Source organism: Hylobates moloch, unplaced genomic scaffold, assembly GCF_009828535.3.
Source record: "Hylobates moloch isolate HMO894 unplaced genomic scaffold, HMol_V3 SCAFFOLD_13, whole genome shotgun sequence".
In the NCBI taxonomy this organism is placed as follows: domain Eukaryota; kingdom Metazoa; phylum Chordata; class Mammalia; order Primates; family Hylobatidae; genus Hylobates; species Hylobates moloch.
The window spans coordinates 57,016,985-57,044,007 of record NW_026652288.1 but is presented as its reverse complement, the minus strand read 5'-3'; the positions used below and the strand labels follow the sequence as shown (position 1 = coordinate 57,044,007).

The 27,023-nt window shown below is 42.5% G+C and overlaps 1 protein-coding gene across 2 annotated transcripts in view; it reads left to right on the top strand.

Moving 5' to 3' along the window:
• The first annotated feature begins 17,520 nt into the window (after positions 1-17,520).
• Positions 17,521-27,023, top strand: part of PRICKLE1 (prickle planar cell polarity protein 1) — a 138,172-nt gene continuing 128,669 nt past the window's right edge. Inside the window, exon 1 of one of the 2 annotated variants that reach the window (XM_032173728.2) lies at positions 17,521-17,802. The gene's annotated coding sequence lies outside the window, so the exon portion shown is untranslated. The remainder of the gene's footprint in view (positions 17,803-27,023) is intronic. The other variant, XM_032173731.2, reaches the window with a different exon arrangement.

The window sequence follows — 27,023 nt, the reverse complement described above, 5'->3', positions numbered from 1 at the left end:
ACATTGGTTCCTGCTACTCCCTTACTTAAAATCTCCCCACTAGCTTCCTGTTACTCACTTAACAAACTCTAAGTACACATACTCACACATATAGTTCATTCATTCAGCAGAACCTCTAATATGCTATGCAACATTGTAAGCAATGATCCCCGTCCTCAAGAATCTCAGTCTACATGAGAACACAAATTTTTAAAAATGCAATATAATGTCCTCAGAGCCATAGTCACATGACGTACATTGTGCCACAGAAGTACAATGAACAGAGCCAAACTCTCTCCCAGGGGAGAAGGGAAGTAAGGGCAGGCTTTATAGAGAATAGATATTCACATGATACTTGAAGAATAAGTGGGAATTTTGAAAGAGATAGAGGAAGAAAAGGCAATGAAGAAAATTAGGCAAAGCAAAGGGTTTGAAGTCTGACTGTACTTGCTATTGCCTATGGAATGATCCAGTTGTGAGATGGATCAGTCAGCCAACCTGGCCTGTATACACAGTCTGTACTGGGCAAGTATAACTCTGGGCTTCAGGAAATGAGACGGTTTCTAGGAAAGTATTTATATTTGAGTCCTTTCCCTTTTGGGAGAAGATTTCTGAAAAGAGTCGGATAGGAGAGAAAAAGATTACATTCACCACTGACAATCATGTGTTTTACATACCTATTGTAGCTTATGATTTTATCAATATATTTATCAATGTACTTATAATTTGATGCTCTGTATGAAAAAATCAAAGGTACTTTTAGTAAAAAGTGAAAGGAAAAGTTGTCAGTTATCCAGGTGATCTGATATATGTAGATAATCTTAATAGCTTAAACAAAAAGAGATAATTTGACAATGATCTGGCATTTTAGGCTATATACATAATTGAATGATAAGATATATTTATTCGACACAAGTTTTCCAGGTGCCAGACTTGGTGCTAAATCATTTAAACAACACAACCCCCTCTCAGAGAGCATACATTCTAGTGGAGAAGACAGACAATAAAAATGTAAGTTCAAAAGATAAGTTTGTGACAAGAGCCAGGAGGCTTACAGTGGTATGCCAGACAGTCACTTATTTTTGAGGCAGCTATACTTAGGCAGAGATTTGAAGTGAGGGTGAAAACCTTTACTTCCAGAGCTCAGTATTTAAATTGGGTTTCCACATAGATAAAATTAATAATTATAATGTAATGGAGGAAAAAATGAATTTTGGAGCTGACACATGGAATCTGAGTTTGGCCACCCTGGGTAATTTACTTCTCATTTCTGCACATGTGCTTCCAGATATAGCCATAATAGTGCTCACCTAACTGAGCCATTGGTGGAATTAAAAGGAGGCAGTATCATAGTGAGTCAGATGTGTGTGTTTCTTTTCTTTTTTTTTTTTTTTTTTGAGATGGAGTCGCTCTGTCGCACAGGATGGAGTGCAGTGGCGCTATCTCAGCTCACTGCCAGCTCCGCCTCCCGGGTTCACACCATTCTCCTGCCTCAGCCTCCTGAGTAGCTGAGACTACAGGTGCCTGCCACCACGCCTGGCTAATTTTTTTGTATTTTTAGTAAAGATGGGGTTTCACCTTGTTAGCCAGGATGGTCTCGATCTCCTCACCTCGTGATCCCCCCGCCTCGGCCTCCCAAAGTGCTGGGATTACAGGCGTGAGCCACCGCGCCTGGCCCAGATGTGTGCTTCTATATGAATTCATTTATATCACCCAGCAACCCTAGAGCACAGGCACCATTATTATCCTCATTATACAGATGAGGAAACCAAGCATCCAGAGGGTAGAAGTGGGGTTTAAATGGGGATGGTTTGACTACAGACCCAGGCTTTTAAAATACTATTCTATGCTGCCCCCTGGTATTAATAACTAGCAAACAGGGCTTAGTGAGTCTTTTTCCCCTTCACTTGAGACAAATACAGCTTTAGAAAACAGAAATTTTTTTACAAGTTTATCCTAATAATAGATGAGCACAGAGTTAGTTAAAGTATGCTCATCACTACTAAAGAATGTTGATTGATTGATTATTTTTTAAGTTCTGGGGTACATGCACAGTATGTACAGGTTTGTTACACAGGTAAATGTGTGTCATGGTGGTGTATTGTACCTATCATCTCATCACCTAGATATAAAGCCCAGCATGTTTATTTTTAAAAGTTGTTTTAATATCCTAAAAATGTATCATATAGCCATAAAGTTGTGGTTATAAAATAAGATTAAATGGCATGGGAAATGTCCACTACATGTTAAGTAAAAAGCAAGTTTCACCTGTCCGATGTGATCGATTGTTGTAGTGCATATACGCCCAGAAAAAAAGACATGCATAGCGGGTGGAGAGAGCAGGGAGGAGGGCATTTCTGGCCTCAGTGGATGCTTGTCCATTAGGCTGTACAGGGTGGCTGGGGCTTTGTATTTTGGGATTTTTTTTGTATTTTTCTATACTTTTCAAAATTTTTAGGATGAACATGTCTTTTCAGTACAAGAGAAACAATAGAAATGGAAGTTATCAAAACCCCACTCCTTTTACAACAGCCTGTTTGTCTTTGTGTATTCATACAATGTTTTTCTCCTTGTGGCATAATACTTCTATTAATGGAGATAAAGCATTCCTACCATACATTGCATTCTCAGAAGTTTAATGAATGGGTTGGACAATCGTAGCCTCTACCCGGCATTTGCACTCTCCCTCTGTTTGGCTGCTATAGGGCACCTTCTCCCCAAGCCCCTCATTCCGAATTTAGTGCTTTCCCTACAAAGGGTCTTACCCTTCTCTTGGGGTCAAAGAAAAATTGGGCAAATGAAATGTGTGCTTCTCTGTTAAAGAGGAGGGGCATCTGGTTCCTTGCTAGCTAGAACAATTAAAACACTGATCTTTAACGTGGAACAGAGGTGAAGGATGGCATCTTAACAGCCACTCTGCCGCAATGAGAAAATCGGACCCCATTTTGTCTGAATTTAACTGGAAATCTCATCAGCATTCTTCTGTGACTCTAACTACAAATGTTACGTTTATGGTTGGAGAGCCCTGGAGTGCACTAACCTATAAAGCAGATAAATTAGAGGAAGGGATTCTGCATCACACACAAAAAGATGCTTTGCCTTACACAAGATTCACCTCGGGGTCTTTTGACTATATGGACCCCTGTGAACAGCTGTTGTGTTGTTTACAGGTCATTAAGTATTTAGCTGAACGATGGGTGGGCTTCAGAGCTGGGGCCACTATGGATTACAGATCAATTAAATGTGGAAACAGCGTTCCAGTGGGGAATCCCACCCTTCTTTTCTGTCCTATGTCTGGGAAGGAACTGCTAGGGAGACAGGAAAAGACAGGCAGATTAGCAAGAAAGTAATTTGGGGGTACTTCTGAAGAAACTACAATGTGTGCATGCATAGAGGGTGGAGGGAGCGAGGAGGAGGGTGCTCCTGGCCTCAGTGGGACACCTGCCCCTTAGGCTGTACATGGTGGCTGGGGCTTTGTTGCTCCCAGCAGGACTGCAGTGGGAGGAACCATCAATCACAGATCCCCGTCAATGTTTGTCTCTGCTATGGCAGCTTTGGGACAGGACCTCTTGTTTTGCAGACTCCAAAATTCTCCCTAAGAGATGTCTTAAGTAGAGGAGGACCCCCAAGGAAGAATTGTCACTGGGGCTCTCTAACCTCTACTGTAATTAACAGGCCTTGAAGAAATCTGTATCTCTAGTAACTGATGGACTGAAAGACTACTAAAAATAGAAATAAGATCCACCCAGTTTAACCTATCTCATTCCCTCAAAATTCTATGCCAGCTGCTTTCTCCTCAACAAATTACAGAGCTAGGTCTCCCAGTCACCTGAAGTACAGGAAGGTTTTAGGTTTAACCACTCAACCATTACTTTTCTGTTTCAAGTAATGAAAAATTTAATTTTTCTGGCAATTATTGATCTGATGTCAGTTCTTTATTCTACAGGTCATGATTTATGGCTACATCATGCGATGTGCATTGATCCAAGGCTTTTAATGCTCCTTCACAATATTTATTTTCCTACTAGTCTGAGAATCAGAGCCAGCACAGGATTTGCTTTCTGACCAACAGTTACATCATTGTTAGTGCCACGTAAGGGAGTTGACCATAACCTCCCCCTGGTATTAACTGGTACCTGAACTGTTTGGTACCAGCTCCAAATCCAAGGTGCCTACTTTGGCCAACAGAAGATGAGGATCCTTCCTACATATTCATTATATGACACCACTTTCACATTTCAGGAGTGGCCTCTAAAAGCAGTTGAACCCGTTGACCAATTATAGCCTAGAAGGACAGCTAACTAGTAATTATGTCAAACCCAGCTCCTTTGTCAGATACACTGTCACATATAAATGGATAACGCTAAACGATTTTATTTAAAAGATTTCCCCCACTCAGTTATATAGATAGGACTTCATTTCTGAGCTGAATTATCTTGGAACAAAAGTCAGGCTGTGACTTTTGTGTATTCAAAATCAAACATGATTCAGGAGTTAAATTAAGAATTCTCTAGATAAGAAGTAAATAGGAATTTGGGTAATCTCTTTCCTCAAAATACTCCAGGTCAAAGTCTGTCCTCTGCATTTCTTAATGGGGTAGAATTTGGGGAATTCAATTAAGTATTTAAATTCTTTAAGAGATGAAGAGCTCAGAAATGAGAAAATCCCCCACATTGTCTGTAGCTACTCCTGAGTTTATTCTTCATTATTTTACTCCAGATCCTTTGTGTAAGCATCCTTTTGACAAATTTCTTAAGAGCTTAAATTCTCCCTTTTAAGAATTTTTTTGAAAAAAAAAATTTTAAAGTCTTTCTTTTGTGATAAACCTTGATCTTTGAGGGCTTTGCAACTAGTCATATTTCCTACCTTATCTTGGCATCTAGAAAGTACAGTGCCTGGGGAGAAAGACTGGGTAGTTAGGAGAAAAGGTGAGACGGAGACTTTTCAGCATATACACATTTTACCTCTTGAATTTTGAAATTATGCATATATTATCTATTCAGAAAATTAATAAAATTTAAGTAAGAATTTCATGACATAATGGCAACTTAGAAGACTGTTCTTTATTCTGCCATTATTTCCTTCCCATTTGTTGTTGAGAATGACTAGGCTTTGCTTTGTTTACTTTTATAATATCCTTATTTGGCCAAATTAAAAGTTAGCAACCCTATATTATCCCTCCGCACTCTTTACTACTTGACTTTTGTCTTTGAATCTAGGTTTCAGGCTTTGACTCTGAATGTATCAATGCCTTTTTTAAAAAAACATAGACACGGGGTCTCACTCTGTTACCCAGACTGGAGTGTAGTCAGAGTATTGCTATGTTGCCCAGGCCGGTCTCAAACTCCTGAGCTCAAGCAATCCTCTGACCTTGGCCTCCCAAAGTGCTGGGATTACAGGCGTGAGCCACCACACCTGGCCTCTATCAGTACCTTTCATTAGAAACTGCCTCATTTTGTTTTTGAATTAGGCTAGATATAAACACGCAAATGCATGCACACACAAACACGCACCATACACATACATAGGGTCACACACTAAACTTTTGTGCTGAAAGTTCCTGTTCACATCCCTTCACATGGTGAATGAGGAATATGCTACTGTTACTATGCCTGTTAATGGTGGCCCAGGACCTAGAACCCAGGTCTCCATAATTCCCAAGTCCATCACCCTTTCCATTAACATTGAAAGTACATTTCAAATCAATCAGAAACATGATTTGATTTCTAAAAATACTGTTGCATACCACTTGGGAAAACCTAACAATTGCAAAAGGATCTCCAAGAAGTAATTTTTATCTTTATAGGAAAAAGAAATAAGCTCAGATATATTTTTTTCTTTAGCAGTGCTATTTCTATTCAGTACCTCGTGTTACTTTGAAAAAAGGACATTAGTATAGTCACTTTCTGCTCTATTGGCTCCTTCCTCCCCATCTCCGAAAGCTAAAATATGAACTCCTTAGCACAGCATCCAGCGTTCTTTAGATTTGTGCTTTCCCCTACTCTCTACCGCATCAAACTACTTCTGGGTTCCTAAACACACCATTTCCCCTCATGTTTCCATGAGCGTGCACATGCTGCCCCTCCACCCAGGACCACTTTTTCCATCAAAACCATCCCTCCCGCAATAATTCGTTCATAAAGACTCAACATCACTTCCTCCAAAAGGCTTGCCTGGCCTCACAGATGTCATTAGTTACCCCTTCCTTTGTGCTCCCATTGACACTTTGGAGATACCTCTTTCAGCACCTATCTCACCATTCATCATTCCTGGAATATTTGTCTCCCTAATAAAGCTGTAAGCTCAAGAACAGCACTGCTATCTTTCTTGCAATTGTCTCCCCATTGTCTACCTAGCATTGTGCTCGGCATACAGTAGGTGATCAATAAATGTTCTCAGAAGGAAGAGCAAGGAGGAGGAAGGAAGACCATCAGTTGAGATGCAAACAGAATAAAAGCTCTCCTGCATGTTCCCTTTTGGATTGTGGTCAAGGAAAAGAATGTTTTCACCTTGGCTAGTGGCCCAGAAATAACTGCCTAAAAAGAGCCTTTACAGAAACCATGGAGCCCGGGCCTTGAGGAAGAAAGCAGGTAGGCACACCCTTTGCTGCCTTATTCTCTTCTTCATATTTAGGCACGTGCCTGTGGAACATTCTCTTTGCCCTGCACAAAGGCAGAGAAGCCTGCCTGATTACCCTTTAGTATTGAGTGACATACAGAACGACTTAGGCCATGCTTACATAATCCTTATTATACACAAAACTGAGAATGGTGACTTACCAGCTCATGGTGTATGCTGCTAATCCATTTTACCACTCATTCCCTAGCTTCTTGAACTTTCCTTAAACACTAGTTTCTCCAATTGGGAAGGGACAAAAGGAAAAAGCAGAAGTCTGACGGCCAAGTTCTAATCCCCACTGTGCCATGTAACTGTGAGCGCATTTTCTCTCTTTGAGAAGTCTCAGTTTCTGCTTCTATAAAATGACATGCTTGGACTAATGATCCCCCACAGCTCTTCTAGATCTAAAAACTATGATTTTGTGTAAGAGCATCTCAAGGTATGGAATTACATGCTGAAAAAATATAACGGTAATCAACCAATATTCATTACATTTAGTTTACTTGCAGACCAAGTGCATAGGTGTATGTGAGGGATATAAAAAAAGTCTAGGAAATGACTCCTGCCCTCCATGGGCCAACAACCTAATCAGAGCTTTAAAACACACTGAAAACATGCCAAGTATTGTGAGCAGATGTGCCAAGTGCCAGGTGAACGGTAGAGATGATAAAAACTTAGACACCACATAGCCAATATATTAGAAAACCTCACTCAGAATAAGGAGAGAATGAACCACTGAAATGACAAGAATGCGGCTAGCTTCCCCATCCTTTGATGCTCATAAATCAGTGAGGAATAAGCCATGGCTTTCTGTTAGACATTTTAAATCAATGTCAGCCTCTAATTTAAAAAGTGAGAAGAAAAGAAAATGTAGTCTTCTGTTATTAACCCTCAGTACTCTAATACAAATAATATTCATAATAATAATAAAAAACTTGCCAAGTGCCAGTCCTGAATCCATTGATGGGCAGTTGCACTATGTAAAATCGTGTGACTTAGATCAGTTTTCAACAACTTTGCCTCTATGGAGGGTGCTTCCTGACAGCCGCGTCCACCTCAGTTCCGGATCAAGACCTTTCCGCCATGATTGTAACAAGAGCTTCGTTTCCTCTGGCTGTGTTTTGAGAGTTACCTCTCCTTTCTCTTCCTTTTCCCCCTAACGCTGTCACTCACACACCTCTCCTGATTCCCACTGCATTCTTGTTTTTCTCAGGCCCTGCTGACAGGCTTGCCTGCCTGCTTTAACCTATTTAACCAGACAGTAAGAATAAGAAAACTATAGCTGCTTACAGGCAAATTCCAATTGCAGATTTGAGGAGATTTCATACAACTTGCAAATGTAGGAGTTCAAGTGCCAGGCAGAAGTATAGGCTGGGATCTCATATCTTGAGTCATTCATTTGGGGAAAATTTATTCCCGATTCTTTGACTTCATTTTAGCTCCTTATCTCCATGGGCTTTTTTTTTTTTTTAGTTCTCATATTGAATTATTCTGTTTTGGTGGCTGAAATAGTACTTTTTAGCAAGAGTGGGTTGGAACTCTGAAACTCTATAAAAAGGATTAAGTGTGCTGATTTGTGTGTTTCTCTCTAAGGCTCCTTAAACTTCATTATTTTACAATGTAGAAATTAAAAGAGAAATTTCCTGTCAGATAACTAATCCTAAAAATTAATTATTGTCATTTGATTATTGTTTTAGTCTCCCATTTGCCTTTTAACCTAATGGGTTTAGTAAACCAATTTCCTTTACACATTTCACTGAATCGCATCATGAGTGACATATTATTTTGCTAATGCTTTAGGACAGTTAATGTAGAGGAGAATGTGTTCTAGTCACATGGTTAGCACACTAACATAAAAGACTAATTTCTAGGCCCATCAGTGGCTCTCATTCACCAGAAAGCCACATCCTGGTGGCAGGGGTGCTGGCCTGGGAACTAGTTCCCAGGAGCTCAAAAATGAGAGCTGCTTCTAGTTGCTCCTAACTCCTTCCTAGCATCCACCGCTATATCTGGATTTTCAGAGTTGGTGAGCAAAACCAATAATTTTTCCAGGAGAAAATGGAGTGTAAATGTAGTCATCTCTATTTGAAAGTTTTTTATACTTACAACCCATAACCACTATTGAACATGTCACTTTTTTTCTTATGCTTTCTTGAGTTTTGTTTTACTTTAATGCCCCACAGATCCTGAGCTCGGGCTGGGCGTTGTGGTCAGTGGTAGGAGTGTGCCTAGGAGGGGTGGAATTCTTTAAACTCAGACCTCTGGGAACTTCTGCCCCAGCAACAGCACTAGTGAGAGGAAAAGCTAATGTAGTCATTGTAGGTCATACTTGAAGATATTTATGGAACTTCACATGCTATCTATAGGAGTTCTTCAGGCCTGGGGTCAAAAGTAACAGAATAAGCAACATTCTGAAGCAGGAGCTGCTACTTTTTATAGGAATGAGAGAATATATAGTAAAATCTAAGATCTCAAGTTTCAGAGGTAGAGGATTGATTTTAGTCCTCCTTCAGTCACTCAACTACAAGTCCCAGAGTTCTTTTTATATGAAAAAAGAGAAAATGAAAGCACCGTTTAACCCAAGACATTTCCCAAAAGAACATTAGAAGCCAGCATGTCACTCAATCTTAAGTTTTTGTAAGCTCCCGAAGCAAATAAATTAGTCTTGAGTGTCTCTACATTGCACCAAGAAGATCTGAAATAAAATTAGATTAGTAGCTTTGAGCAAAAAGGACATTTATTTCTCCTTTTCCTCTCTCTCAAACTTACAGGTATGTGAAATCATATTTCATAGTATAGGTTTGAAGTATAAACAAGAAAGCCAGAGTCAGAGAACCAAAATAAACCAACCACCAATCTATTCTCCAGTCTCAGCGCCTCCATTTTTCTGGTAGAGGTCTGAAATTAATCTTGTTTCCAGAAGTTGGGTATCTGCTATGGAGCTCCTTCAAGCCACAGCTGTGCCCCCATCACATGTAAACACCATTGGATTTCACATTGCTTCCTAATTTGGCCACTGGGACTCTGGTCCACACTTGTACCTTAGCTCCATTGGTTGAACCATAACAACCTGACATTTCCTCTTCCTGGGAGGTTAGACTCTGCAACCCCTAATTGCTGCTTCACCCAGCTCACCGCCTCCCCATCCTAAGGCTGACTCTACTGCCCACATATATGGCCCCGACCTCCTTCACACTGTGAACCACACTAGGCTTGGCTGGATCACCTTAGGGTATGGGCTGGCCAGCCCTACCTGCCCCCACCTCACTCCCTTCTCCCCACCAGCTCTCCATTAAGATCCCAGTATCTATTTATCTTTCAGTGGATACTGAGCACCTACTCTGTTCTAGTTACTGTGCCAGGCACTGGAGTCGCAACATTGAATTAGGCAGCATTCTGCCCTCAAGGGACAAACTAATGGAAAAGGCAGCAAATCAAAGATGACAAAGATTGCTGTGACAAAGGAATGAACCCTGACCCAATGTCCTCCTTCTGCTCATCTTTGAGCAGAGGGGAAATGGCCTTCAATTCTTGCATACGTACTAAGTAAACTCAGCTTTTATATGAAATTATCAATTCAGCTCAGTTGACTGTGAAAATACATAATTCATTTTTTAATGAACAACACGGAATAGTTGAGTATTGCCCAAGGATTATAATCTCAAAATCGCTGCTGGCCATACTCCCAAAAGCCTGGTGAAAACATGTTTGTGGAGGATTGCCTGAAGGAAGTGCAGATCAGCTTGGTCTGCTTTACAGAACTACTATAAACTACTGAATCCTCCTGGGATCCCCAAAGCCCACCCATTGACCCTTCGAGGGCCTCCTTTAAACCTCTTAGTGGTGGGACTCTAGGGCTGCGTGGAGCACAGTTTGCTCTGGGCAGCTTAAAACTTAGAAGAGGGTTGGTATTGCTCTCTTCCTGAAATGCCCTCGCCTTTGGTATTCATTCAACACTTTCTCACTATCTCCTTCCTATCTCTTTGGCTTCTTCTTTTAGCCAGTTTTGAAGATTACTTTCTCTGGTCATCCAAAACGGAACTCCTTATCTTCTCCCACAAAACTTGTCCCTGCTTTTAAGCTCCTACATGCCTCAGCCTCTGCCCACCTCTGCAGGTTCATCCAAGCCTCCACCTCACTGCTCTCCTTTTGTGCCCCATACTGCAGCCAGTCTGAACATATTTCATGTCCTTAGATTCAGCCTATTTGCATTCACCTCCTCACGTTTACACATGATGTTCCCTCTGCCCAAAATACTTAGACACGTGAGCACACACACCTACATGCACACATCTTACCCTCAGTTAGTTCATCTTCTAGGTGCCTCTTCTTCCAAGAAGTCTTCCGTCACTCTCCCTCCATCCCCTCCAACTATGCAATACCAGAACACTTTGGACTACTCGCTTTATTGTCATTGTCATATATTCTGTTAAGTGCCTGTTACAAAATGAAGTGATTTTTGTTGTTGTTGTTGTTGTTGAGATGGCGTCTCACTCTGTCTCCCAGGCTGGAGTGCAGTGGTGCAGTCTCAGCTCACTGCAACCTCCAAGTCACAGGCTCAAGCATTTCTCTTTCCTCAGCATCCCAAGTAGCTGGGATTACAGACATCTGCCACCATGCCAGGCTAATTTTTGTATTTTTAGTAGAGGCGAGGTTTCACCATGTTGGCCAGGCTGGTCTCGAACTCCTGACCTCAGGTGATCCACCCTTCTCAGCCTCCCAAAGTGCTGGAATCACAGGCGTGAGCCACGATGACCAGACAAAATGAAGGAATTAAATTGCTCTTCTAAAAAATAAATTTCATTGAATTCATGGGTGCTCTGAGAAACATCCCCAAGAAACACATTGTGAGTGCTCTGTGAAGATGTTGTTCGTCATTTCTCTAGAGCCTTCTTCACGTGGACCTGGGGTGTGGGTGATTCTTTCTGCTCTTCAATTTACTAATAGTCATACTTCTCCTAAGAACAGGATTGTTTTAATTTAGACACCTTTCCCATTGTGTAGGAATTATATAACCATTGTCACATTGGCTGCTAGAAATCTGAAAACTAAATCGTGTCTCACTCTTTATGGGATGAATTTTATGAACTTGTCTCATTTATTTTTCTCATCTTTCATATCTACTTTCAAGTTATGCTAACTTGCTATGTGTTATGGGTACATAACAGTAAGTGGACATAAATCTTTTTTGGAATAAAGGAATAACTAATCGAATAAATAAAATGATAGAGGAGTATAAAGTTCAACAGAGAAAAGTAGCCTCTAAATGGTGGAAGGGTGTACCAAACGGTACTCCTTAATTTGCAAGTCACATAAACCCCCAAACTGGTTTAAATGACAACAAAATATTAAATTAACTGAAAAGTTTAGTGGTAGTTCGTTTTCAGGTAGAGTTTGATCCAGGAGCTCAAATCATGCCATCAGATCCTGTTCCCTCACCATCTCACCCTTCTATCCCTCCTTCATGCTTGCTTAATGCTCAAGCTTCATGTGACAAAATAGTTTCTGGAATCTAGACCTTTGTATTCCAAGATGTATGTTTAAAAGACAGAAGAACAAGAGAATATCTCCTGTCTATGAATAAAAAATCCATAAGGATAGAGACTTTGGATATTTGGTTTACTGTTGAATTCCCAGCAAGGCGGTGGCTGGTACATAAGTGATCAATAAATACTTGTTGAAGTTGTTGTTGTGGAATCACTAAAAGCTCATGCACAAATCCTAATACTTGACATGGGTCACATGCCCATCCCTGAACTAATCTTTTGGTCAGGGGATCCAGTGCTGTAATTTTCCAGGTCTGGGTCACCTGATCCTAACGCCAAAACCACGGATGAGTCTCCAACTAATCCATGTGCGCTGACAGTGGGAGAATGTGGTTCCTCAAGGGAAATCGGGGGCATTACAAAGAAGGAGAAACAAGCTTGGCAGACAAAACAATAAATAATGCACGTCAATGGACTACCAAGAAGGTGATGTTTGAGTCGAATGGTAAAGGATGAGCAAGAGTTAGCTAATAAAGAGGGCAATTTTCAGTGGGTAACATTCTAGGTATTTTCAAAGCACAGAGTCATAAAACAGCCTGATGCTTTTGAAGAACTGTAAATAGTTTAATATGGTTAGAGCAAACAGGGGTGGAGAGTAGTAAAAAAAAAAAAAAAAAAAGCCAGAGAGATAGACACAGAGCAAATATAAAAGACCTTTAGAACTAATCCAAGGAGTGTACAGTCTATCCTGAAAGCCCTGAAGAGCGTAAGTAGGATTTTCAGCCCGGGAGCACGCCTGCCAGCCAGGCCCTTGCAGATCATTATAGGGTCAACACTGATTCACCCTGCAAACACTGGGTGGGGCTGGGTCTGCAAGTCAAAGAAAGGAGTCCCAGATGTGGATGAACAAGAGACACAGTGAACAGATGCCAAGCAAATCCTAGGAATCAAACAGACCTGGGAATCAAACAAAGATTGCCAACACTGTCCGATTGTTGCTTAATTCTCAAGCTTGTGGCCCACACTATCATGAATTCTTCATCTAAATATGAAAATCCTCTTTAGTGAGCCAGGACACATTCAGAGCATGACATGGTTGGGTATTGTACTAGTTTGCTGGGGCTGCCATAATAAAGTACCACAAACTGGGTGGCTGAAACAACTGAAATTTATTGTCTTACAGTTGTGCAGGTGGAAAGTCTGAGATCAAGGTGTGGGTAGGGTTGGTTTCTTCTGAGAGCTGTGAGGAAGAATCTGTTCCATGCCTCTCTCCTGGCTTCTGGTAATTTGCTGGCAATCAATGATGTTCCTTGGCTTGCGGAAGCATCACCCTGATCTCTGCCTTCACCTCTACGTGGTGTTCTCCCTGTGTGCATGTCTGTCTCCAAATTCTCCTCCCCACCTCTTTTTGAGACATGGTCTTGCTGTATTGCCCAAGCTAGAGTGCAGGGGCACCATAATGGCTCACCACAGCCTCGATGTCCTGGGCTCAAGTGATTGTTCTGCCTCAGCCTTCCAGTAGCTGGGAACATAGGTGCATGCCCATGCCACCTCACCTGGTGATTTCTTTTCTTTTCTTTTCTTTTCCTTTTCTTTTTTTTTTTTTTTTTTTTTTTTGGAGAGACAAGATCTCCCTGTGTTGGCTGTTGCCCGGGCTCATCTCAAACTCCTGAGCTTATGTGACTCTCCCACCTCAGCCTCCCAAAGTGCTGGGATTATAGGCATGAGTCACCATGCCTGCCCAAGTTGCCCCTTTTTATAAGGATAAAAGTCATATTGGATTAGGACTGACCTTAGTGACCTCACGTTAACTTGATTAACTCTGCAAAGACCTTATCTCCAAATAAGGTTGCATTCTGAGGTACTGCAGGTAAGGACTTCAACATGAAATTTTGGAGGACACAATTCAACACACAAAAATGTTATTTTTAAAAAGAAGTTGTAGCCAGGCTCAGTGGCTCATGCCTGTAATCCCAGCACTTCAGGAGGCCAAGGCAGGTGAATCACCTGAGGTCAGGAGTTCGAGACCAGCCTGGCCAACATAGAGAAACCCTGTCTGTACTAAAAATACAAAAATTAGCTGGGTTTGGTGGCATGCACCTGTAGTCCCAGCTACTCGGGAAGCTGAGGCAGGAGAATTGCATGAACCTGGGGGACAGAGTTTGCAGTGAGCCAAGATCGTGCCGTTTCACACCAGCCTGGGCGAAGAGCAAGACTCCATCTCAAATAAATAAATAAAATAAAAAGAAGTTACTTAGCCAGGTACGGTAGTGCATGCCTGTAGTCTCAGCTACTCATGAGGCTGTGGCGGGAGGATTGCTTGAGCCCAGGAGTTTGAGGCTGAAGTGAGCTGTGATCACCGCTGCACTCCAGACTGGGTGACAGAGCAAGGCTGTCTCAAAAAAGAAAAGTAGACATTCTCTAAGTGAATTGATTTCTTACAAAAGATATGACACCACGTTGCTTTGTAAAGACAAAGAAAATAACACCATTAATAAAAGAGACGCAGAAAAAATAAAAAAGAAAAAGAGATCCAGGAGCAACTCAAGAGTTCACAATGAAGAATGCTTTTTCAGATTAAATAAAAAACAGTTCTTTTCTACTTGTGGGATTTTGCATGGAGGCTGCTATAGAGAAGGGTGTTTGTGAGAAGATGGCTTATAAAATGACATACAAACGTTCCCATGATTTCTGCAGCATTCAATCTTCCCAACAGTTCCCTGAGCTGAATATTATTACCCTCACTTACCAATGAGAAACTAAGGCTGAGAGAGGTTAACTACATTACCCCAGGCTACATTTGGTAAGTGGTGGGGCTGAAATTTGAAATCAGACTGTTGTGACCCCAGACCATCACATGCACTGGCCGGAGTAATTTTATGAATCCTGGTTGAAGGCCAAATATTCACCTTTGCAATGGATCCAAAAGATGCTGCCCAGCACACCGTCCAAAGAGGCAGTAATCCTCTAGAGGGAATGACCGTGTATCATCTACAGTGCTCAGGGTGTCTGCTCCACATAATAGATGCTCAACAAATAAAACCTTTGTGAAGTCACTGTAAAGCAATAAGTCCTCTGATGTCAGACTCATTTCTTACCATAAGGTAACAATTTCCCCAATTAATAGGGAGATCTGAGTGCAGGCTGTATAACTATGCTTTCCATGAGGTTCTTCCACCAGCTCTGCCTGCTCCAAATGCCTACTGGCCCACTGAAGAGGACTTTCTCATGAAGATGTGGCTGTGGGAGGTAAATGATGCTGTCCTCCACTCTATCCCCCATTGATTGTGTTCCACTGCATTTGTTGGGAAACTGCTTTCATTTGGAGGTTTTGATAGAGACGATCAACAGGCACCCAAAGACACTAACAAACAGTGGACTAGTGGACTCTCTGCTCTTAAAAGTAGTCATTTTCACTACCTCCATAGGTGAAATAAATCTTATTTCACCTATGCAGGTAGTGAAATTTTCTTTGGCAGTTCTGGAGGTTAGATAGAACCTAAAAGTTGATAGCTTAATAGAAGCATTTGTAACCCCAGCAAGATAAACAGACACAACTTCAAAGGCCAATTCCAATAAAATGCTGAGGGGCAAGAAAACCTGGTTTGTTCTTTCCCAGATTCTCGTCACCTGAGGTCAGGAGATCGAGACCAGCCTGGCCAACATGGGGAAACCGTCTCTACTAAAAATACAAAAATTACCTGGGCGTGGTGGCATGCGCCTCTAATCCCAGCTGCTCGGGAGGTTGAGGAAGGAGAATCGCTTGAACACGGGGGCGGGGCAGAGGTTGCAGTGAGCCGAGATCGCGCCACAGCACTGCAGCCTGTGTGACAAAAGCGAAACTCTGTCTCAAAAAAACAAAAACAAACAACAACAACAACAACAACAAAAAAAAAAACCACTAGCAAGTGGAATTATTTCAAAAGCAACAGCCTTGTTTCCTGAGTGATCTGAGCTCAGGAACTCTGCCTGGGCATCTAGACAGGAGAAAGTATCTACAGCGTGGGGAGATCTGAGTCAGAATTACAGAGCACAGTGCTGAAGCCAAACATTTTCCTGGATTTAGACCGTTTCCTCCTCCATTTGCCTTTATTTCCTTACATTCTCTTTCTCATCGGCTCCATTTTTGCTGAGTATTCCTTTGCTTTATTCCCAATGAAAATCGAAAAGACTTGGTGTTCTGAGAAATTCTGAGACTGGCAGTTCTGATTTTTCTTAAAGGGATAAAAATTGCATCAGTCAACACCTCCCTCCACACTCCCCCCACACACATCCTCATCTTCCTGGAAGATGATACGGTATTCTAGAGCGTTGTGGAGAGGATGGAGAGGTTAAGGAAGCCCTGGCTTTGCAGAGGCACCTGTCAAGTTCAGGTTAACAGCTGCCGCCTGTGTCTGCCCTCTGCAGCCCAGGGAAATAGTACCCACATGGTGAGACTCCACAGATCCGGAACTGGAGAGGGTGGGGGGTTCTAAGGTTTAGTGTGACACAAATGTCAGGGCAGAACTTTCAAACAGGCTGAGCCCCAGTTCAACGTGGGTGAGTGCACCTGAGAGCCCAGCTCTGGGAATTGAGCAGACTGAAAACGTGGAGAGTAGTTTGGCCAATGAAAGATTGTCACCGTGTTCGGATCGATGCTTTGAACCCGCTTTTAAGTGCGCCACGCTCACTTGGGTCAGGCTCTGGACATTGCAGTGGGCTGATGTTTTCGCGGGCACGACCCCCCACACTAAGTTTTCATGGAGACGACCAGCGCCGTCGAGGCGGGGAAGGGAACGGACTAGAGGCTGAACTTTGGCTTCTTGCTCTGCAAGATCACTCCTCCGGTCCCGGGGCAAAGACTCAGACCAGCCTGTGGGATTACACGAGACAGGATCGAGTCCAAACGGGTCCCCAGCGCGGTGAGGCGCGCCGGAAGGAATCTAAGTGTTTAATTAACTGCCCCCTTCACACACACCCCCCAAAGGAGAAGGAACTCAAATAGGCACCCCTACCCAAATCGTTTGATCAGAGGAAATTGGGTTTGTCTCTCCCCCACCCCCCACCCCGTCCCTTCATTCTTCCTGTGTTTCAGTCCATCGGGATTGTTGGTTAAAAAAAAAAAAAAAAAAAGGCATATAATCGGGGGCGGGGCAGAGGCTCCCAGCGAGCCGCACTTGCGAATCTGGGCCGCGGTTGGTGAACTTCTTTCTCCCTGCGCATAATCCGCCTGCTGCTCTGCCCCACCGGCTGCGCGCGGAGCGGGTCCCAGCCCTGCTCGCAGCCCTGCGCCCTGGCGCGGCCGGAGCCGGGCCCGACCTCGCTTTCGGGGCCGAGCCGGGGTACGCGTGGGCGCGCGCCCAGCGGCCTCGATCCCGTGGCGGCGTCCGCACTCCGCGTTTTCGCTCGCGCCGGGCCCCGCGGCCGAGGGCGGGGTGCGCGGCTCCGGAGCCCGAGCGCACTCCGCCTGCAGCCCAGCTGCCAGCGCCGCCTCTTGCGGCCGCCGCCGCCCGACAGCGCGCTCGGAACATGCCAGCCTCGCGCAGCCTGCGCTGACTTCCCCGAGACGCGCTGCGGCCGGCACGGAGACTTTCTGGGCTCTGGATGGTTCGTGCGCTGCTCACCCTCGCCCACCCCTGACGCCGCGGACCGCAGCCCCTCAGCCCCGCAGCCCCGCAGCCCCGCAGCCCCGCCGCGGCGCCGAGGACAGTGCAGCCGAGTTGCGTCTCCCTCGCGCGAGGTGAGTAGCAGCCCGGATCCTGGCGGATTCCGCAGAGGGGGCTGCGGCGCGGTGTTAGGGGGCGAGCGCCGCAGGGGCAGGGCCAGGCACCTTCGTTGGCACCGCCGGCGTCTCTGACACCCAGACTGGGTCGGTGTCGCAGAAGATCAGGGAGAAGGTCATAATCGGTTTGTTGGGCTATGTAGACAGGGAAAGCAGATATTGGCTGCAGCATCGCGAGGGCTCCGCAGAGGCTCCCCGCATGGCTCCTGTTTGCTGCATCACAACCAACTCTTCCCTTGGTTTTCTCTGGCGTGGAAACAGGTTCTGTAGCCCGAGGGTCGGGGCGATGCGGGGCGCCGGGAGGCGAGGGTGCGTTGGCGTGTTCCCGCCGCTTAGGATCGCCTGTCACCTACTGGCGTCCGGAGGGAGGGTCCCGATTCTCTCCTCTCGCGCTGGGGAAAGGGCTGGTGGATTTTTGGCAGGGGCGAATCAACTCCAACCACTCTCCCCAATCCCCTGCCCCGCGATGGTGTTTTCTGAATGTAGCACACATATAGGAAAAAAAAAAAAAATTGGAGCGTTTTCCTCTCTTGAGGTAGAAAAAGTTGAAGAAACTAGGCATGTTAATAATTATTAGGAGCGGGACTCAGGATGCAGCAGAAAGCTGTTAAATTTTCATTACCCTCTAAGAAAAACAAACGGCATCGCCAGTGACTGTTGGCAGTGCTGTGTTATTCTTGGGACTTTGGGAAAATTGTTCGCAGATTGTCTTCAGGAGGCTGAAGAACGAGGTTGGGGGTTGGGAGAGAGGGAGGACGGCTGCATCACGCTGAGTTCCAGCTTGCCTAAGGAAGGTTCAGGATCACAAGCCGAACACGTTTGGTTGCTGATTTTTTAAAGGGTATCAGCGGCAGAACAGGCCATGAACCAAGGCAAACACACCACGGGAACCTAAAGGAAAGAAAAAAACCACCAACAACTACAACCAAAAAAACCCGTAAAAATCTGCCTCTCCTGCAGAGTTCACATGCATTTGTGCTATCAAATGGATGCATGTATATGTGTCTTTTAGGATAAGTTTTATGAATGATAAATCAATGAAATTGTATCTTGTATCTGTTCATACATACAGTGTTGTCTACTGCCTCGTTTTAATCAGTACTTCGGAAGGCTGTGCCTGCAGTTGATGTTATATAATTGACGTGGTTCATCATCAGACATTTTTAAATGTAGTTTTGGAGTAGAGGGAACTTCCATCTGTCTTTTCAGACAGGCCCAAGGTGTAGACTGGTGACGGTTGCTAGTGTTTGCGGTAGTCCGGCTCCAGATGTGTGAGCTCAGCTGTTGCCTGTCACTTAGGTGACAACTGGCCCTTTCCCACTAAGCCTTTGCTGTCTCCATTATCCTCAGTGAAGTGTCAGTGTTCAGCCGCCTTCTATCAGGAGTGGACTGTAGCCCCTTGGGAGCCGGCAGCCTTGTTTGACCGTCCCCAACATTATGTCTGTTTTCAGACTGTAGAAAGGAAAAAAAAAAAAAAATCCCATGACAGCAAGATAGATACATTTTGAATTGAGCATCACCTTAATCCAAAGATTGTGCTTTAATCAAGACAGTTCTGTAAGGATGACGCAATATTTGTCAAGCCTTTTCTCTGGAACAATATTTACTCCCACCAGGGGATTTTAAACTTAAACAGCAGCCATTCATCTTGCTGTCTGGTGGAGCCTGGTTCAGTTTGCCTCCAATGTGGTCCTAGCCTTGGTGGCTAGGCTTGGCCTGGGACAGGAATCTGTCATTGTAGCCCAGCTGGAGCCTGAAGAAAGCAAAATACAGCACCTGCTGGTACCGGAGGGTTTCTAAATGCCATCAACTGGCGAGTCAGGAAACACAGAAGGAGATACTTTACAAGCTCTTCCAGAAATGTTTATACAAAGGATTTAGAGGTTAACAATGCATGTGCTCTACATATTAAAACCAAAAGGTGCAACAAATAAATGGATGTTACCCACAGTTAAGGGTTTGCACACTTGCTGATGAACTCGAAAATCTCCAAGTTTAATAAGTCCTGGCTAACATAGTATGATTCATTCTTATAAATAAGCCTCAAAAGGAAGGAAGGAAGGAAAAGAGGGAGGGATGGAGAGAGGGAGGGAAAAAGCAAGGAAAAACTGGATAGTGTATAGAGATAGACATATTGATGCAACTGAATGGGCTTAGTAAATTAATTTCTCCATCTTTAATTTGGTACTAATTGGCGAGTTATCACTGAGTGAGCCTGTTGGTTCATAGGTTTTAAAAAGAAAAATGATATATTTTACGAAAGTGACAGATTTAATCAGTTCTGCCAGTAACACCAGTGAAGCTTAAAAAGCTTATTATGTTTTTATAATCAAGGTCCATGGAAGCACTATTTGTCCATGGTGGGTGGTGGTGTAATAAGTCAGCTTGAGTCCCCCAAATAAAATCTAATATTAGCTAGGGAGAAATAAAGATCCCCTATAGGGTTAATAGCTGAACTCTTAACTTTAGAGTCAGATGTAGTTAAGTCTAGTTGTTCCTAATATTCTCTCCTTTGATAATTCTGAAAAGACCAAAAAAGTTAAATTTTGTAGTTTCTTTAAGGCTTTTAAAAATTAAGCTGAAATGTAAGTTTTAAAAGTTGCATCATAATTTCTCTAAAATCTCTTATAATTGCTTGAAAGCAAAATACAAAGAATTAAGTATTATGAGTGATTGTCTATAATACTTATGAAATGGAACAAGAATCCTTGCAAAGTATTTTCCAGTAATTAAGTAACTCTCTTAATGGCCTATACCTATATTTTGGGCTCTCTAATATTATGGGAAACAATTTTCAGTAAAGATTATCATTACTTGTATTCTAGTTACTGCAGTTAATTTCCTGGTTAAACTAGTTTATAAAGAGCGAATTTTTCCTTTTAAAGAAAGACAGGAAAGCTACATGCAGTGGTGCTTGGCTCTATAGCCCCAGCTACTGGGGAGGATCGCTTGAGCCCAGGAGTTCAAATTCAGCCCAACCGACACTGTTAGACCCCATCTCTGGAAAAAAAAAAAAAAAAAAGGTAATTTTAAAAAATCAAAGTGATTCTCATCTGTGAATAGAAATGTTGAAAGTATCACTTGACTAGAATGGACTCTTCCCCCTTGGAAAAAATAGCTGTCTCTTTCATCTCCATGTTATGTAAAATAATACCAACTGTTTAACCCTTATTAGTGAGAGAATATTAAGATTGCTTAAATCTATATATGATTATTCTACAATAAAGAGAAGGAGTTAGGAAAGTGAAAGGGTTGTGTTTCTGGGTTGCTTGGTTGGTTGATTGGTGTTTTAAGGGACCATTACTTCTTTTTCTTCTGGTCGCAGAAGAAAGGATTATTGGATTGCACAATAATATCTTTAGAAGGTTGGTGTGAGCAAGCAAGTTGAGAGAGGGAAGTACGGTAATCTGGGCGCCAAGTCCTGCATTGTTGCAGTTCCTCGAAACCTCATGCAGCCTATGGAACCAGCGCTCCACAACACGTGCCAAGGACCAAGATGGCATTGAGGAATCTGGAGCAGCCCCAAGCCTCTGACTTCCCCATCTCTGGACACACAGAAATGTAGCGCCTCATCTGCCCCAGGAACTGGTAACCACATCCCCTTGTTTATGGTCATGCTGAACTGAAGTGGAGGTTAATTACCTACGTGTTGATGAATGAACATTTTGGAGCAGTGAAAAAAGCCTGGCCTAAAATTGTATGGGGAATCCGAGTAAGCTGCTATTTCCCCCGCCTTCCCCTCTCTCCTGAAACAGGGATGGCGAACCAGACAGGCTTTACAGGTTGGAGCACGCTGATGTCATGACACTTCTGGCACAGAGATGTGATAGAATAATCAGATCACTTTTCTGTATGCCAGAATGACACAATTTTTCCGAGAACCATTCCTGAGCCACTGGTCCACTGGCATTGACTATTTCTGGTTGTGGGGGGTGGGGAGGGTGATCAAACCTCTCACAATGTAATAATTCTTCCTATGTCTCTGTTTTATGCACTTGTTTAGACTAAAATCTAAATGCATTTTGGTTATTTTTGAAGGGACCTCTCCAGGAACAAGAATGATTGCCCAGCCTGAACCGATTAGACCTTTCCAGCTTCATTCTCCTATAAAGAGAGATTTTACGTATAAAATAAAAGTAAAAATGTCAGCCAGGCAGAAGCCAATGTAAACATTTTAAAATGTAGAGCTGCAAACTAGCAAGCAGCTATCATTTGCCTTTACTTAACTTTCTTCTCCCCTAAGTTTAGTCCTAAGTGAGCCTAAAAGTCAACTGGCCAATTCAACAGCAGTTGCATTTTTCTCACTGATAGATTTGGGGTAAACTCTTGGGAGAGATGCCTTTCATTTCTAGTGGATTACACTTAAGAAAAAAAAAAAAAAGTTAGGGCTGTGTTATTTCAGTTGTTCTGGTACTGAAGTCATGGACTCCTTTCTAAGAGTTTTGTCCCAGCTGCTGATTTATAGCACTCACCAGCTTCTGCTTTGCGTGTGCTTCTCTCTGTGTCCTTTTCTCATTGGGTCTCTGGAAGAAAGATCTGTCAGTAATGCAATGAAAATATTGCCGTGAGATGCAGACCCGTAAGTAGAGTCCTCCATGCCGAGCACTCTCGCTCAGCTGCCCTTCTTTTATCTGAGGCAGAGATCCCCGGGCTTGCAATTATGGTCTTTGACTTTGGTAACAATTCTGTTTGAAATGTTTCCAATTACACACAATATTGGCGGCATGTAGCAGCTGCATGCCAAAAAGCATTTCGAAGTGTGTTCCAAGAATCAGGCTGTGATTGCTTTTAATTTAAATAAAGGCTATTTGGTTTCCTGTGATGTTTTTTATAACCACCTTTCCCCCCATTTTTGTTGCCTTTAAAAAAAAGAAGTCTCATATAAAGTAGCCACCACTTAATGTGCTATAATATTGGCCCTAGTTTTCTAGGATAGCCATTTTCTTTGAGCAAGCATAACAAACTTTTTAATAAAGGAATTTTAAAGAAACATTTATAGCAGTTTGGATTACCCCAAAGAAGTAAAGGGGAAAAGGTTATCTTACAGCATATTGTAAATAGCTAATGTTTTCAAGTTTGCCTGTCTCCCTCTTTAGGGACATATCAATATAATTATCTTTTTAGGTTATTGGAGATCATTTGGTACACTTTTTTTTTCCAGATTCCTCTATTTTTCTTTTTGTGGGTCTATGAAGAAGTGTTATAAAAGAACATTAAAAAGGTAGAGAGATCTCAATAAGAATATTCTTAAAATGGGGGATAGAGGGGAATCAGCACATAATTTCACGATTTTATTGGAAGTAAACTCTCCAAATCTGCCTCCTCTGTGGGCTTGAAATCTCTGAACACTGAATGCTTTTTAGAAACCTTTTAAAACTGGTGGTTTAAATCTTTTAATAGCTACCAGATATATTTGACTTATTAGATCTGAAAGTAAGAAAATATACACTCTCAGGACTTGGAGTAAATGGACAGGTAATAGAACTGGGGAGTTCTGTTTCCAGGACAATTTTGGCCCACCTGAAACATAACACCTGAAGCTAGAGGGTATCCAAGAGGTGAGGTGCTAAGATGGTCCTAATTAAGGTGTTTTCACATAGGCTCTTTCAATCCTGGCAAAAACATCCTATAGAGGCCGGGCGCAGTGGCTCACGCCTGTAATCCCAGCACTTTGGGAGGCCGAGGCGGGCGGATCACGAGGTCAGGAGATCGAGACCATCCTGGCTACCACGGTGAAACCCCATCTCTACTAAAAATACAAAAAATTAGCCAGGCACGTTGGCGGGCGCCTGTAGTCCCAGCTACTCGGGAGGCTGAGGCAGGAGAATGGCGTGAACCCAGGAGGTGGAGGTTGCGGTGAGCCGAGATCGCGCCGCTGCACTCCAGCCTGGGGGACAGAGGAAGACTCCGTCTCAAAAAAAAAAAAAATCCTATAGAATATAGTGCTTCTTTGGGTCAAACAGTAGTTGACTTGCATAAATGCCAACATCTCTTCTGGCATCTTTGGAAATCTTCCATCATGTAGTAAATAGTACTGTATAATCCAAATCTGTAAATGCCATGTTTCATGTAGAGACAGCTGAAATTAGCCTATGCTGCTAGGAATGATTGAGATCCTGGAGGTTAGGTGACTGCCTAAATCCAAAGTACTACCAGTAACTAATGCTGTTGGAGGCCTTTGATGAAATACAGGAGAAGGTGTGAGGTTAAACTTAGCACAGTACTGTACTGCGAAGAATAGCACACCAAAAGATGCTTAGAGTTTTCCCTTAAATCCCCTTTATCCTTGGAAATTGTCTTTCGATTAAGCAAACCTTCTTGGAGGAAATTTGCTCAACTAGAGGTAAAATGAGGTTTATGTTATTTTACCAGCTGAACACCCTCGCTTGCCAGACACATCCACCTTACCCAGGCCCATTGCTATAGAGACAAAACCCACAGTAACTATGGTTGAAATAGAAAGTCTATTAAAACCTTTTTCTATATTGGCCAACTCCTCTGCCCCAGTTAAAATGCTGCCTTCTGTGTACACACACACACACACACGAGTTTCAATCTAATAATAGTAAACTGCTTTAAGCCATGTATAGTTTCACCAAGGGCATTTGTACTTCTTTGGTTTCTTTTATTTCACTGATAAGCAAATATGGCAATTTTCGGAAGAAACTCATAACTTGTTAACTACAATTGATACTTCCAACTCTCCTATTTACATGCATGAATAATCTAAGTTCCTAATTTGGGATCTGAAAAGGGGCTAGAATTCAGGGTGTCCAATCTTTTGGCTTCCCTGGGCCACATTGGAAGAAGAATTGTCTTGGGCCACACATAAAACATACAAACGATGGCTGGTGAGCTAAATAAAAAAAAGAAATCACACACACACAACAATCTCATAATGTTTTAAGAAGGTTTACAAATTTGTGTTGGGCCGCATTCAAAGCCATCCTGGGTTGCATGTGGCCCACGGGCCGTGGGTTGGACAAGCTTGCGCTATGTAGTGTGGTATGTTGTTTTGCTTTGAAATGTCTCTTTCAAATCATTTAGAGAATGTTAGGTTTTACATAAGAAGACTGCTTAGTGCTCTAATGTTGAAATACGTCAAAAAGAGATTACATTTTACATTCTTCTGTGACTATGTAATTAATATGTATGTTCAGTGCTTGAAGTATATGCATGTTACATGATTTTTAGAAAGAGATAAAGTTAGGTCTGAAGTGCATTAGAGAATCACAGATGTTTCTTTTAAGAGAATACATATGCTTCATAGGAATTTTGAACTGCTTTCTGATGCTAAGCTTTGTTCACTGCAAGGATCATATGAATAATTTCATTGAGTTGCCCCAGTTCTTATTTACACAAGCCTTGAGAAAGGAGCTGAAGTGATAAATAACTTGCCCCCCTCACCTAGTTCTGAATTGCTTTAGCCTTTTATGTTTCATGAATGTGAAGGGAGGGAATAAAATATACAGAGAAGATGTTTGTGTTTAACTAACTTAATCATACAGGTTCCCTTTGTGGGCCTTCTATAAGCTTAAACAGCTTGGCAGGCTAATAGCCAAAAACATGTCCTCAAGTACTGCCAAAAGTGTTAAAAGCAGACCAGGCTTTCTCCATATTGAGGTACTGGGAACATATTTTTTTTAACCCTCTGAATTTTGGGAATAAATCAGAAAAATCACTCTTTTTTTTTCCCCTCCCCTTCCTTACCCACGGAAACCAAAATTATTATTCATTGCAGTGCTGAAATGAGAAACTGATAGGAATTATGATTTTTGCGTGAGAGTGTTTTAAACTAGCCTGATTTGGCTGTTTAGGCAGGAAGCAACCAGGTTATGGTAGTGTATCATGGATCTTTTTTTGTTACTGTTTATGCTGCCTGTGGACACTGGCTTCTTTGCTTTAGTTCCATAACTTTTTTTTTTGAGATGGAGTCTCCCTCTGTCGCCCAGGCTGGAGTGCAGTGGCATGATCTCAGCTCACCGCAACCTCCACCTCCTGGGTTCAAGAGATTCTCCTGCTTCAGCCTCCCAAGTAGCTGGGATTACAGGCACATGCCACCACGCCTGGCTCATTTTTGTATTTTTAGTGGAGACGGGGTTTCACCATGTTGGCCAGGCTGGTCTTGAACTCCTGACCTCAAGTGATCCACTCGTCTCGCCCTCCCAAAGTACTGGGATTACAGGCGTGAGCCACCTCACCTGGCCTAGTTCCATAACTTTTAATGAAATACTTTGTCGATTTATCCTGTCTTTTTCTCAAGCAGAGATCCCAAAATAGACAGTAGTGGAGGGATGTGCTATAATAGTACAGAAAAAGCCAGTTTTTTTTTTTTTTTTTACAGTTTTTTGGATTAAAAACCAAAAAACTCAGACTAGTACAATAACTGATTTTTGAGCCAGTTTCTCAGCCTCTCTGGGCTTCAGTTTCTTCATATATAAAATGAGGGAATTAGACTAGATCAGTGCATATTAATCAAAGGATTGAATCACACACATCTAAATACAAATACACAGATTTTAATGCAGTAGGTTTTCGGTGCAGTCTTGCACTTTTAGCTTGAACAAGCTCCTCAGGTGATTCCAATGTACAACTGCTGCTGAGCCATTAAATTAGGTGATGTCTAAGGTGTCTTTCTCGTTCCAAAATTTGTTTCTAATCCTACTAGACCAAATTATCTGCCTGCCTGCTTTTCTTTCCTTTTCCTTTCTCTCCCTTCCTTACTCTCTCTCTCCCTTTCTGCATCCTTCTTTCCTTCCGTCCATCTGTCCTTCCTTCCTCTTTTGTTCATTGATTCACTCTTAATGACTGCTTTTATTCCTTAAAAGTAGTCATTGATATTTTGCTGTCAAAATATTATAGATGTCATTTCAACCTGGAAATGAAGATCTACGTTCTGTGCCTGTGAGTAGATGCGAATCACAAGGAACCATGTTTGTTCACCATTGCATACCTCATGCCTACCACAGTGCCTGGCGCATAGTAGACACTTGACAAATACAGGGAGCTCAAAAAGTCAAGAAACTTAAAAATATATATGCTGTTATGTTTTCAAATAATATGCTCAGTGTATATTTTGTCGACTTCCAAACACCTCTCGCACAAAGTACCTCCAAATTTAAAACAATAAACATAATTGTTTATCTGAAAAACAACATAGTAAATACATTATTTTCCTT